We start from the raw sequence: 14020 nt of genomic DNA, 5'->3' as shown, positions 1-14020 counted from the left end.
CAGTACACCGATCATTAACAAAATATGGGGAGTTTTTCGTAGATATGATTAAAATATAATGATTATATATATATATATATATATATATATATATATATATATATATATATAGAGAGAGAGAGAGAGAGAGAGATAGATAGATAGATAGATAGATAGAGATAAAGAGAGAGAGAGAGAGAGAGAGAGAAAGAAAGAAAGAGGTTCAAGTATTATAATTAATTATTGTGTGGATGTAGGAATGATTGTGGGTCAATCATTTCCAAAACCTAAATAAGGGTAAAATTGTAACATTACCTAATAATTAATTTTGGTAAACAAATAAATATTTAGTTACCCTTTTGATTTAGTCACGATACTTTATGCATTTAAAACCTAAGTGATCAACAAACACAATTGTTCTTCCCACGCCTCATCCCTCACAGTCGTTCGCTCATTCCCTTTCTCGTTTCAAAATTCTCAATTGGGTTTAAATCAACAGAACAACAAAAGTCGTGATTTGCTTCTCTAACACTCAAATTATCACAAAATTAATGTCGGACAGACTTAGACGCCGATGAAGGAAATCGAGAATCAACAACGGGGAGGCGGTGGTGGTGGGTATCAGTGACCTGCCATTCAAACCCGATGGTTGAGGCTTCTCTTATATGATTATTCGCTATATATACATATGTTTGATTGGTGGCTGAGGCTTCTCTGCTTTGTGCGTAAGCCAACAGGCCGGGGCATTCCAACTCGATGGTTGAGGGTCGAGGGTATTCCAACTCGATGGTTGATTGGACCCATAGTATGTTGGCATTCCAACCCGATGGTTGAGGCTTGGGGTATTCCAACCTGATGGTTGATTGGACCCATAGTATGTTGGCATTCCAACCCGATGGTTGAGGACCGAGGGTATTCCAACTCAATTGTTGATTGGACCCATAGTATGTTGGCATTCCAACCTGATGGTTGGTTGGACTCATGGTATGTTGTTTTATATATGTGATATTGTTTGTGTGTTGGTACTTTGGGGGAACTCACTGAGCTTCGTGCTTACAATTTTGGTTTATAGTTTCAGGTACTTTAGTGGATCATGGCAAGGTGAAGGTGTGACCGTACACATCCTCGTGTTTTTGGAACTTATGGTTTATGGGATACTCTGATAATGTGAATGTTTTTGAAAACTATGTGTAAATAATTCCGACTTTAAATAAATGTTTTGGAAACAACGGTTTTGTAAACACCTCTTTAATAAATAGGTTGTTTTGAAAGGTTTGAATTTTATTGAAATTTTATAGATGTAACATTGGAAATCTAAGAGATAGAGCTATTGTATTATGAATTTAGATTTCAGTTTTGACAGTTTATAGTACGGTTAAACTAGTCTTGAACAGACTGCTGTTTTGATTTATCTTTTGGGAAAATAACCCAAAGAACATATAATGGTATTAGATGTTAAAGATATGTATTAATACCTTTTAAATGATATTATGGGGAACCAAAACCTAACAGTATATCACATCTATCCTATAAAGGTAGTCCAACACAAGCAATCGAATCACGACCACCACATTCCCTTAAAACCGTCTATACCCAAATAAAAATGGATGTTTTCATAAGGAAGCCATCAAAGGCTTTCCACAAATTGAGATTCAACCTAAGTGTGGAAGGCGCCATTACCCTGGACCCAACGGTTCTTAGACGACCACCTCTATCCTTGAGAGGATTCCCAACATATCCGGGAACTCTCAATGGAGACAAGCATTGAATTAGAGCCAACTCGGCCACCAATCACGAGTTTTTCTCCATTCCTCTCATATATCGTCGTAACGCCCCATTTTCAAGGGCAACCATTTGTTCAAAAGATTTTGATAAAGAGGTTGTCGTCTCATGCTACTAGGGCGGCTCCCTTCTCTTTAATCAATTAGGGGTGGTAGGCGCCTGTAAAGAAGATCGCTTCTATTACTACACAAGTCGATAAGTCTAAACTCTAACAACTTCAAGGACTAGGAAGATTGTGAGGTGTTTTGATCATGTTAATTTCTCAGAGATTGTTTGAGGTTCACATTACGGTTTGAGGTGAGGTTTTCATTACATTGTATGGATATTATACATCCTTTACTTTAGACGTGAGTCCTTATATGATGCATGTGGGTAATACTAGGTTGTGTCAATGTTTAGTGGGTGTACGATATCAGATCAACGTACCGAGGGATATGCGTACGGTATTTGCTCAATGTTCCGAAGAATAAAATATTTATCCGATCAACATGTAGAGGAATACGTGTAGGATATTGGCTTGACGAACTAAGAAATATAGGAGGGCTCGGCGTATTGAGTAAGGGGGTCGAAATTAGCTGAAGTGTCCGGAGATAATGTATGTTTGTTTCTGATTCGTTCTTATACTTGCATGTGTAGTTATGTTATATTAATTATATCCTTATGACAGGGGTAGAGCACATATAATGTTATATTATGTACTAGTTTATAACCTGTGAGAACCACGATTTTAAAACTATTTAAATTTTCATAATAAAAACATCAAAATCATTAATCAACTATTTTGATTAAATTGTTAATTAAGAGATATTCTTTTAGTTATATAAAATTATAATCGTTGATTTAAATAATACGCGACCTTATAATTTATATTAATGCTATTTTAATGTTTATTCAAATGTTATTAATTTAATGTAATTAAAATGAAAATTTTGAAATTTGAAATTTGAAATGGAGAATCAATAGGTTGACAAGTGGCATTATATTAATTAGATGACCTAATAGGATGACACATGACAAAAGGAGAATAAACCTATTCTTTTATTATAATAGGGAGATGTATTGAAAATCACAAAACTTTGTATTTACCATTTCCCTTAAAAACTATTGTTTTTAGGATTGTCAGGTATAAAGGATTACAGTGCGTGACTGGACACACTAGCTTGACTTAGTATTCTTGGGGTTTTAATACCACATTTTTAATAAATGATCCTGTTTGATTTTGGGACTTATAACTTACAAATGAGTATTCTTCATTTTGGAACTTTTCAATAATAAAGTTAATGTCCTGGTTTTAATAAATATATATTTTTTAAAAAGGGATAATGACTTGAAAGGGTAAAGAACTTTCGACTTTTGTCACATTTAGTCACTAAACTTTTTTTCGTTGTCTATTTGCCACTAAACTATTGAAACTGTTCACATTTTACCCTTATGACCGGCTGTTACTGGTCATAAGGGTAAAATGTGAACAGTTTCAATAGTTTAGTGGCAAATAGATAATGAAAAAAAGTTTAGTGACTAAATGTGAACAAAATCGAAAGTTCGTTTCCCTCTAAAAAGTTCAATGACTAAATGTGAACAAACTTCCTATTGTATTATGTTTTAGCAAAATTATTTATTTTTGTTTAATTGTAGCAACATTTGTTGATGAAGAAATCTATGAAATAAAAAAACAAAATGTAACATCCGGATTTCCAGGTATCATCATTTAAGTATTTTTCTTTTGAGTTAAGAAGAGAGACTCGATGAGTTGACACCTCAACTCGTCGTGTAAGGTCACGACTGATGACTCGGATTAATGAATGGACTCAACGAGTCGGTGAGGCGACTCGACGAGTCCGCGCTGTTGGCAGAAACCCTAAATCTTTGGGCCCGAGCCATATTTAAAGGCACTTATGGCCTTCAATTGCGACTACCATTCCCATAAGTGAGAACCCTAGCGAGCTTGAGTGTGTAGAGTGAGAGGAAGAGCTATCTTGAGCTTTTTGGTGTGATAGATCTGGACCCTTCTAGGTTCAGAGAGCCGAGAATATGAAGCTTTAGTAGAGTAAACCTTGGGGTTCGAAGTTAGGAAGCATTTATGGGATTTTTATGGTATATATAGTTACTTTCATCTTACACATAGATATGAAGTATTTTATATAAATTACGTGCTATGTGTGCATATTATTTGAATACTTGCTGTCTATGCTGGATGAACGATTTTATACATGTTTTAAAAGATTTAAACGGTATATTTATTTTATATCTACAAATATATTGCGGATGAAACATGGATAGATGAAATAGTTGGTGTGTGATGAAATAAAATGATGAGAGATAGGTGATGATAGAAAGGTGGTGATAATTAGGTAAACAGATGACGATGAATATGTGATGTAGGATGAAAGGAGATACCATAACCTTAACCAGCAATGTGGCGATGTAGTCATCTACCAGAGTATAGATGGTGACCACGGATTATTCTAGACAACCCAGTGGAAACACCAGCAAGCTCATAACCTGTAGGTGATGAATTACGAGTTCAGAAGATGTTGTAACTACGTATTCATGCGATGATACTCTAACCCCTTACTATGAATTACGAGTTCAAACGATGTTGTAACTACATATTCATGGGATGTCACAAATTTCGCATGTCAAACCAATGGTCATAATTCACATCAGTGAGAATGGTTCATTTTTTTGTAAAACCAAAATCAGATTGGAAATTTTGATTTTTTATTTTGGAAAATGTCAAACCATTGGTTTTTTATTTTGGTTTTAGTTTTTTGTTTTTTTTTTAAATATATTTTTAGGGTTTTGTTTTGTTTTTTTTCTTATTTCATAGATTTCTTCATCAACAAATGTTGTTACAATTTAACAAAAATAAATAATTTGCTAAAACATAATACAAGATGAGGTTTGTTCACATTTAGTCATTGAACTTTTTAGAGGGAAACGAACTTTCGATTTTGTTCATATTTAGTCAATAAACTTTTTTTCGTTATCTATTTGACATTGAACTATTGAAACTGTTCACATTTTACCCTTATGACCGGCAACAGCCGGTCATAAGGGTAAAATGTGAACAGTTTCAATAGTTCAATGGCAAATAGATAACGAAAAAAAGTTTAGTGACTAAATGTGACAAAAGTCAAAAGTTCGTTACCCTTTCAAGTCATTATCCCTTTTAAAAATTTAAATTTATTGCAAATTTTGGGACGCTACAATGTTTTAGCATCCTTATTGCGTATTATATACATGATGGGTATTGAGAGTATCCGTGATGAGGGATTCCTTTTATATGATCTTTTGTGGTCATATATTGATTCATCTGGAGTCAATGACAACAAATTGGATTAGCGTGAAACGTTAATTCGGATATAGCCTTAGACCATTGTCTCTAGAATGAAAGAGACTTATTTGAGAGTATTGGATTGGGTTGGGTTAGTTGTATGTGCATTGCATCTTTGATTATGATCATATCTACTCTTAAATTTACAAAAAACTATTATGAAATGATTTTGAAAATGATTTGTGAAATTAAAAAATGGTTTTCGAAATGAAATGTAATACAAGAAAATGGTTAAGAAAAAGGTTTGTTATTTTTAAAAGGGGTTTCTTCAAATGTTTTGGGGAATCTAGACATAGGAGTTGGGTTATTACCGCTACTCAATTCCATCCAGAAAGGACTAGCGGCGCAGCTTGTTGCCCATTTGCCTTCAATCGATATGTATCGAACTTTCATGTTAATAAAAAAAATATGAGATTACATTATATAACTCTAAATACTACTTTGACATATATTCATAGATAAAGATAGAAACTTAGGATAGCAAGTTTGGACTTTTAGAAGACTATATATTTGTGGTTCATTTGTAATGATATTAAATGGAATACTCCGGTACCTAATTAAACTACAACTATTGTTTAAGTGTTTTGAAACCAAATTATGCATTGATTTTTACAAAATAATTTTTAAAAGATAAGCTGATTTCTATCCATCGCACGACAAGTGTTACAGCAAGCATTAAAAAAAATTAACAATTTATCCATTAATATAATTGGATATATGTTTTATATACATTAGTAGAAAAGTCAAAAAGACAATTACAAATTGGGGAACAGCCGGACAAAGAAACACACTGAGATATATAAAAGCCAAATACGACATGAGTTTATTATGATTTTAGGTAAAACGGTTGCACGAACGGTTCTATGGTGTAGTGGTTAGCACTCTGGACTTTGAATCCAGCGACCTGGGTTCGACTCCCGGTAGGACCTTTTTTATTCAATTTTTTGAACAGACTTTTATATATATATATATGCTCTATAACAAAGATTCATCACAGAAGGTTCTATGGTGTAGTGGTTAGCACTCTGGACTTTGAATCCAGCGACCTGGGTTCGACTCCCGGTAGGACCTTTCTTTTTGGTATTGGCCGGATACAAGTCATCATGAGTCAAACTTAAAATCTTAAGAGTAAATTACAGCCCGCTTAACCCAGAGAGTTTAACCTAATAATTCAAATAATTTCTGCACATGTAATTTTTTTATTTAATTTTCCTTGTTTTTTCTTATTACTTTTCTTAAATTAAAATTTCTAAAATTAAATACATAGTATTTAATTATACTAAAGTCTCAAAATAATTATTATACAAACTTTAATTTCCTTACTTTTTAATTCCCTGATAATATACATATGTTTTCCTTTTTAACTCCCTGACAATATACATATAATATACATATATTAGTCAATGTCACAACTAAACTCTATTAACAATTCCAAAGTTATATAATATTGAAAGAAATGATTTTACAAGATCCTTATACAAATTTCAATATTTATGGTATTATAAAAATATGTATGCTTACGATTTTTTATATTAAAACTTTTTATAACTTATATAATACATGGGTTTCACACATAGTTTTAAATAATTAAACTCATATTTTTATCCACCAAATTAACAAATATTTAGACCTTACTACTTAAAAGAATATTTCTTAAATAAAACAAATGTTGATTTAGAAAATGCATTACGTTTGTAAAAACTTTCGATTAGAATTAAAGATTGATTTTCAACTGTCAATTATAGTGATACATAATAGCAATTGCAAACTTTCTTCCAGTTAATAAATGAATTTATTGATTTATAAATGAAATTGACGATTGCTTAATAAAATATAAATGAAACGACATCATGATTATTGGTAGAAGACTTGAAGTCTATAAGTCAACTCTTCGATTCCTAAGTAAAACCTGTTTGGTCTTAGCTTTGGCTCATTGGACTTGTGATTAATATATATATATATATATATATATATATATATATATATATATATATATATATATATATATAGGGCTATGTTAATTTGTTTCTTACATTTAATGTGTGTTAGAATGCACCAATAGAAATTTAGTAAAATTAAATAATTATTTAATTAAATAAAGATAGATATTAAATGATTTCCATAATTGTATGTACATTAAATGATATCCATAATTATAATTCTCTTTTTATGGAAATTAATTAAATTCGTCAATAATATCAACAATAACATTCTTTCGGAATGAGTTCATACCTAGGTTTTTATGTATGAGTGTGTTGTTTGTTTCAGGACCCACTCACTTAAAATACAATAAAGTTGTATGGAATATGAAGAACAAGAGTGTATTCTACTAGAATACACTCTTATTCTGCTAGAATACACTCTTATTCTTCTAGATACGAATTCATTCTGAAATAATATTATTGTTGACTTTAATGACGAATTTAATTAGTTTCCATAAAAATGAATTATAAGTATCAATATCATTTAATATATATTTAATTTTTACTCAATTTTTATTGGTGCATTCTAGCACACATATGACTGCTTCTGAATCACAACTCTTTGATATTGTTGATGTTTCCAAACTTAATCTAAGAGTTGATCATCCTAATGGATCAACTGCTAAAATAGATAAGATTGGAAACATTAGTCTTTCTGATTCTATTGTTATGTCATATGTCTTTGTTATTCCTGATTTTCATGTTAATCTTTTATATGTTCACAAAATTTGTAAAGAAAATAAGTGCAAAGTTCTTTTTGATGAGAATAACACTTATATTCAGGATTCACTGTCATTGGAGACTGTGAAGACTGGTAAAGAATTTGGAGGTCTTTACTATTTGGAAAATCAATTGTTAGGTAGGTCAAATTCAATGATTAATATTAACATGGCATAATAGAATGGGACATCCAGCTGATAAAGCCCTAAATGCTTTAAAGCTAGTTCTAAATTTTGATAATGAAACAGTTATGCCATGTGATGTTTGTCATAAGGCTAAACAAACTAGAGAACCTTTTCCTTTGAGTGAACATAATTCCTTTTGTCTAGGGGAACTTGTCCATTTAGATGTTTAAGGTCCATATAAAGTTGCTGCTATTGGTGGTTTTAGATTTTTTTCTCACAATTGTATATGACTACACTAGAGGTACATGGGTTTTTTTTGATGAAATCTAAAGATGAAGTGTTTAGTTGTTTTCATGAATTTGTTATGATACTGGAAAATCAATTTAATGTTAACCTAAAGATTATTAGATCTGATAATGGAACATAATTTGTTAATCTAAAAATGAATAGTTTCCTTGAAGCTAAAAGAGTAATTCATCAGACTTCCTGTGTTCACACTCCACAACAAAATGGAGTGGTTGAGCGGAAGCATAGGCATTTATTGAATGTAGTTAGGACTTTGTTGTTTCAAGCTAGCTTGCTTAAAAGGTTCTAGGGAGATTCTATTTTAACTGCAGCTTTTTTAATAAATAGAACTCCTTCTGTTTTAAATGGTAAAACTCCTTTTCAATTAATCTATAATCATGTTCCAATTTATGATAAAATTCGTGTGTTTGGATGTTTAGCCTTTGCTACAAAGTTAAACAATACTGATAAATTTTCTGAACGTTCTGAGAAATGTGTTCTTATTGGTTATTCTAATGTTAAAAAAGGTTACAAATTATTTAGCCTTGATAATGGTTCTTGTTTCTTTTCCAGGGATGTGAAATTCTATGTGTTTGTCTTTCCTTTTAAGTTGGTTTCTAAATCAAATGAAGTTTCTCAATTTCTTGAGACAACTTTTTCTAATCATATGGATCCTTGGGATCTGTTTTCCAATGATTAGCTTTTGTTTTCTGAAAATTTTGTTGATAATCAAAATAGTGGTGAATTAAGGTGTAATAATCAGGATGATGATACAGTTATTAATCAACCATCAAGTGCAACTGATTTTGGTATTGATGGTTGTTCTGGTTTAGATGCAACAATATCTAATCAGGAAGGTACTCATGGTTGTGAAACTTCTGGTTCACAACCTGAGACTGTTGCATCAGATTCCACTAGTAGTTCTGAGGAAAATCTTAATGATAATAATATTACTATTTTAGATTCTCAGTTGCTAGGTGTTAGAAAATCTAATCGTGAGTCTAGATTTCCTCAAAAAATTAATGATTTTGTTATAGAAGGAAAGTAGAAATATGGAATTGAAAGATCTATTAATTACTCTTTTCTTACTCTTGATAATAAGTGTTTTTCAACCAATTCAAATAAATCTGTTGAACCACAATCTTATTATCAAGCATCATTGGATCCTAACTGGGTAAATGCTATGAATGAAGAAATTGAAGCTTTGTATAGGAATAATACTTGGGAAATTTGTGATTTACCTACTGATAGAAAACCTATTGGTTGTAAATGGATGTATAAAATAAAGTATAAATCTAATGGTGAAATAGAAAGATTTAAGGCAAGACTTGTAGCTAAGGGATACAACCAAAGAGAATGTATAGATTTTGATGAAACTTTTTCACCTGTTGCAAAAATGGTTTCTATCAGAATTGTTATCTCTCTAACAATTAATTTTAATTGGAATTTATTTCAACTAGATATAAACAATGCTTTTCTTTATGGTGAGTTGGATGAAGATGTTTATATGACATTACCACTTGTTTATAATGATAAAAATAATAACAGAGTCTGTAAATTGCTGAAATCTTTATATAGGCTAAAATAGGCTCCCAGGAAATCTTTATATGGGCTAAAACAGGCTCCCATGAAATGGAATGAAAAATTATGTGGTTTTTTACTTGAATTTGATTTTGTTCAAAGTATGAATGATTTTTCATTGTTTGTAAAAACTTCTAATGGTAATGTTGTTATATTGCTTGTATATGTTTATGACATAATTTTGAGTGGTAATTGTGATACAGAAATTAACAAAGTCATAAGTTTTTTGAAATCTAAATTTTTAATCAAATATTTAGGAAAACTGAAGTATTTTTTGGGAATTGAAGTTATAGATATAAATGAAGGTATTTGTTTATGTCAGAGGAAATATTGTATGGAATTATTACATGAGTTTGGAATGTTGAATTGTATACCAATTAAGACTCCTCTTGATTGTAATGTTGTAATTAGAGGAGAAGGAATTGATGTTAATGATGCATTTGTTCAGAATGTTGTTCTTTATCAAAAATTAATAGGAAAACTCATTTATTTGACCATTACTCGTCCAGATATTTCATATGTTGTTCAAGTATTGAGCCAATTCATGCATTCACCAAGAAAATCTCATTTTAATGTTGCTATAAGATTACTTAGATATTTAAAGTTAAATCCTGGAAAGGGTTTTTCTATTACAAAGAGTAATCTGAATTTAAAAAGTTTTGTTGATGCTGATTAGGCTAAGTGTTTAGTGTTTAGAAGATCAATTACATGGTATGTTGTTTTTCTTGGAAATACTATTATATCTTGGAAAAGTAAGAAACACGATACTGTTTCTCGATACTCTACTGAATCAGAATACAGAGCACTTGGTGTTATTTCCTATGAAATTATGTGGATTTTAAAAATATTGTTTGATATTAGGTTAAAAGATTTAACACCTGTTTCTATTTTCTGTGACAATGAGTCAGCAATAAAACTTGTTCATAATTCAATATTTCATGAGAAAACAAAACATTTTGATGTTGATACTCATTTTATAAGAGATAGAGTATCAAAAGGTGTTGTTGAAGTTCATAAAGTAAGTTTAGATTTAATATGGATGACATTTTTACTAAACCTTTGGGAGTTGTTCAACATGAATGGATTTGTAAAGGTTTAGGTCTTGTTGATCCATTTCAGAATAAGTGTTGAACTTGTTTTGAATTATAAGTTTGAGGAGGGGTGTTGAAATTATAAAAGTTTAATGTTACAAACTTATAATTCATTATACCTTTTGAGTATCCTTTTACATATTTTTTAGTTTATTTATTTTATGTATATATTGTTTGTGTTTGTTATGATTTGGTGCAGAAGGGTATATTTTGTATTGTTTGCTGAAGTATTGGACTGATATAATGATGTGGTGAAGTTATGAAACACACGGGTCATATCCGATCCATATTGTTGATCAGTGACCCGGTTGACTAGTCAAGTGTATAAATTAGTGATTATGTGAGAGTTGGAGAATGATTTGCGTATTCGCCTTCTTACTGATAACTTCTTCTTTCTCTAGTCATTAGGGTTCTTATTCTTATGTTTAACCTTTTGTTCTTGATCATTGATTCACAAAGAGTGTAGATTAGGTCTGGGACGGTTTTAAGGGGTTCCCGGTGTGGCGCCAACAACCCCTAACTTTTCTGGCCGCAGTGTAAAATTTTTCGATTTTTCAATTTTTTTAAAACTATTTTTCATGTATCGGCAACACCTATTCATCTTGGCAACACCTACTATATATTCCTACGTTCGTCCCTGGATTAGGTGAGTGATTCCGTAGCGAGATTATTTTGTAGAGTGAAGAGAGTTTATGTAGTGACGTTTTGGATTGTAAGTATTTATGAAAACCTTCTGGTTTTTAATGAATAAGAACTGTTGATGTTGTGATTTCTTGTGTTCGTGTTTCTTTTGAATTTTGTTATTATTATTATTATTATTATTATTATTATTATTTTATACGACAAGTCGTTGTAAATTCAAAATATTAAAATCCAGGTGATTCAAACCTTAGTAATTCAATTTTAGAGTGTTTTATTCCATATGATCACCCTAGACCCTAGTGGTGGTGACCTTATATGTTTAAATATTGCATAGTTCGTTTGACTTTGTACTATATTACTGTTAGGATGGAAGGAAACCTTCCCGGCGAACCTTTGGATTGATTGACTATGAAATCCAATACCACTATAAATTTCAGACAAAATTGCAAGAATGGTCCCTGTGATATGTCCAAAATTGCTACTTTGGGCCAAACAGGTTTTGACTAGCATCAATAGTCCGAAAGTTTTCATTTTGTTGCGGTTTTGGTCCAAAACAGTTTAAAAAATCTAAAAATGACGGATTTGCCCTTTTCCATTTGTTTTTTGCATTTCTTTTTGTTATTTAATTATTTTTTAACTGAAAAAATAAAAATAAATAAAATAAATATTTATCTCTCTCTCTCTCTAAATAAAAGAAATATTTATCTCTCTCTCTCTCTCTCTCTCTCACTCGTATATGAACGCCCTCGTTTTTCCGGCGAATATAAACAGCACCACCACCACCGGAAAATCCTTGAAAACCTTCGCATTTCCGGCGAATATAAACAACACCACCACCGCTAAGGTTATCGACTTCGTCTGTAAACTCGAGCCATAAACGACTTTGTCTGAAACGACTTCATCTCCTTCACCATCTTCATCTGATTACTTCTCCGACGAGTCTCGTATCCCTCAGATCCGACGACTAGTTAGGGTTTTTCTGCCATCCTCTTCTTCTCCACCGAAAACACCTCTTCTCACTCGTCAGATCTGGATGTTATAGCAAACCCTAACGCCGCCGTCTGTTATAGCAAACCCTAGCGTCGTTTTTCGTGTGTCTCTCCCTCTCATAGGTTTGTTTTCCGTTTTTCGTCCGTGTCTCTTTGTTTCACTCATACTCCGAAAACGACACTAGGTTCAGGTTTGTGGTTTCTCTCCCACAAGTGGGAGACGAAGTGTATCTTTCTCCTTCGGCACCACCAACCGGCAACGACTTGTGGTTTCTGGCACCACAATTGACATACACCACCATTTCAGATCCGGCCAGTTAAATGACATTCCACTTCAGATCTTTGAATCGATTTTAGGTTTTGATTTGTGGGTGTTAAGTATGTGTAAGTGTTAAATCTGTGTGTTTTAATCTGTGTTTGTTAAATCTTTGTGTGTGTTTTAATTTATGTGTGTTTGTGTAGAATCTGTTGAAAATGGATAGATGTTTGTGTTGATTTGGCTTGTGGTAAGAGAGAGAGAGAGAGAGAGAGAGAGAGAGAGAGATATTTTATTTTATTTTATTTATTTTTATTTTTTCAGTTAAAAAATAATTAAATAACAAAAAGAAATGCAAAAAACAAATGGAAAAGGGCAAATCCGTCATTTTTAGATTTTTTAAACTGTTTTGGACCAAAACCGCAACAAAATGAAAACTTTCGGACTATTGATGCTAGTCAAAACCTGTTTGGCCCAAAGTAGCAATTTTGGACATATCACAGGGACCATTCTTGCAATTTTGTCTAAATTTCATGTAATCTCATTGTTTTGTATAGTGCTTTGTTAAGCTTTTTTATATAAAATTCTCTCTTTTTTTTGTTTTAAAGAAGAACTAGATTATAACCCGCGTTAAACGCATAAAAAAACATATAATCGTTTATAGATATTGTATAATGATTATAAAAAAATATATGGTTATTGGTATTATTGAAATGTGTAGAAAATACATTGAAAGCGATAAATATATATAATCACTGAAAGATCTCTTTGTAGACATCATTTTTTGTTTTATTAGTTGAACGACTTTCCTCGTCTCATATAGTTATGATATTTATATATTTATAAGCATTTTAATTAGTCGTTCATTGCATAATAATGTTACCTAATTTAAACATATATTGACAACCAATATACCGTTTTTTCTATTACATTAAATATTGACAACTATTTCATTTATTCAAATAAAGTTATGTAATATAATTTATAAAATGTTAAATGTTATATAGATTTAATTTTAGTATATCATCAATGGAGATTCTTTTCTAAATCATGATTGGTTTATTTTAAATTAATTATAAATATAAATGCTAGCTTTTATGTTTGCTCTTATTTATTTGGTGTTCGCAAGAACTTTGCATTAGTTTTGGCGCAACTTTGAATAATTTTAGTATATCATCAATGTAATTTGATATATCTTTCAATTATATGAAATATCAAATAATGACAGTTCATTACTATTGTGATAATTTA

The 14020-nt window shown here is 31.2% G+C and overlaps 2 non-coding genes across 2 annotated transcripts; both read left to right on the top strand.

Annotated features, from left to right (window-relative positions):
• The first annotated feature begins 5955 nt into the window (after window positions 1-5955).
• Window positions 5956-6027, top strand: TRNAQ-UUG (transfer RNA glutamine (anticodon UUG)). The gene has a single exon. It is a non-coding gene; the product is annotated as a tRNA-Gln (tRNA).
• Window positions 6028-6097: 70 nt separating this feature from the next.
• On the top strand, window positions 6098-6169 carry TRNAQ-UUG (transfer RNA glutamine (anticodon UUG)). Its single transcript has one exon. It is a non-coding gene; the product is annotated as a tRNA-Gln (tRNA).
• The last annotated feature ends 7851 nt before the right edge of the window (window positions 6170-14020 follow it).

Source organism: Lactuca sativa, chromosome 4 (genome assembly GCF_002870075.4).
Source record: "Lactuca sativa cultivar Salinas chromosome 4, Lsat_Salinas_v11, whole genome shotgun sequence".
Taxonomy (NCBI): Eukaryota; Viridiplantae; Streptophyta; class Magnoliopsida; order Asterales; family Asteraceae; genus Lactuca; species Lactuca sativa.
Note: the sequence above shows the minus strand (reverse complement) of the source record. Positions and strands in the feature narration are given on the sequence as shown.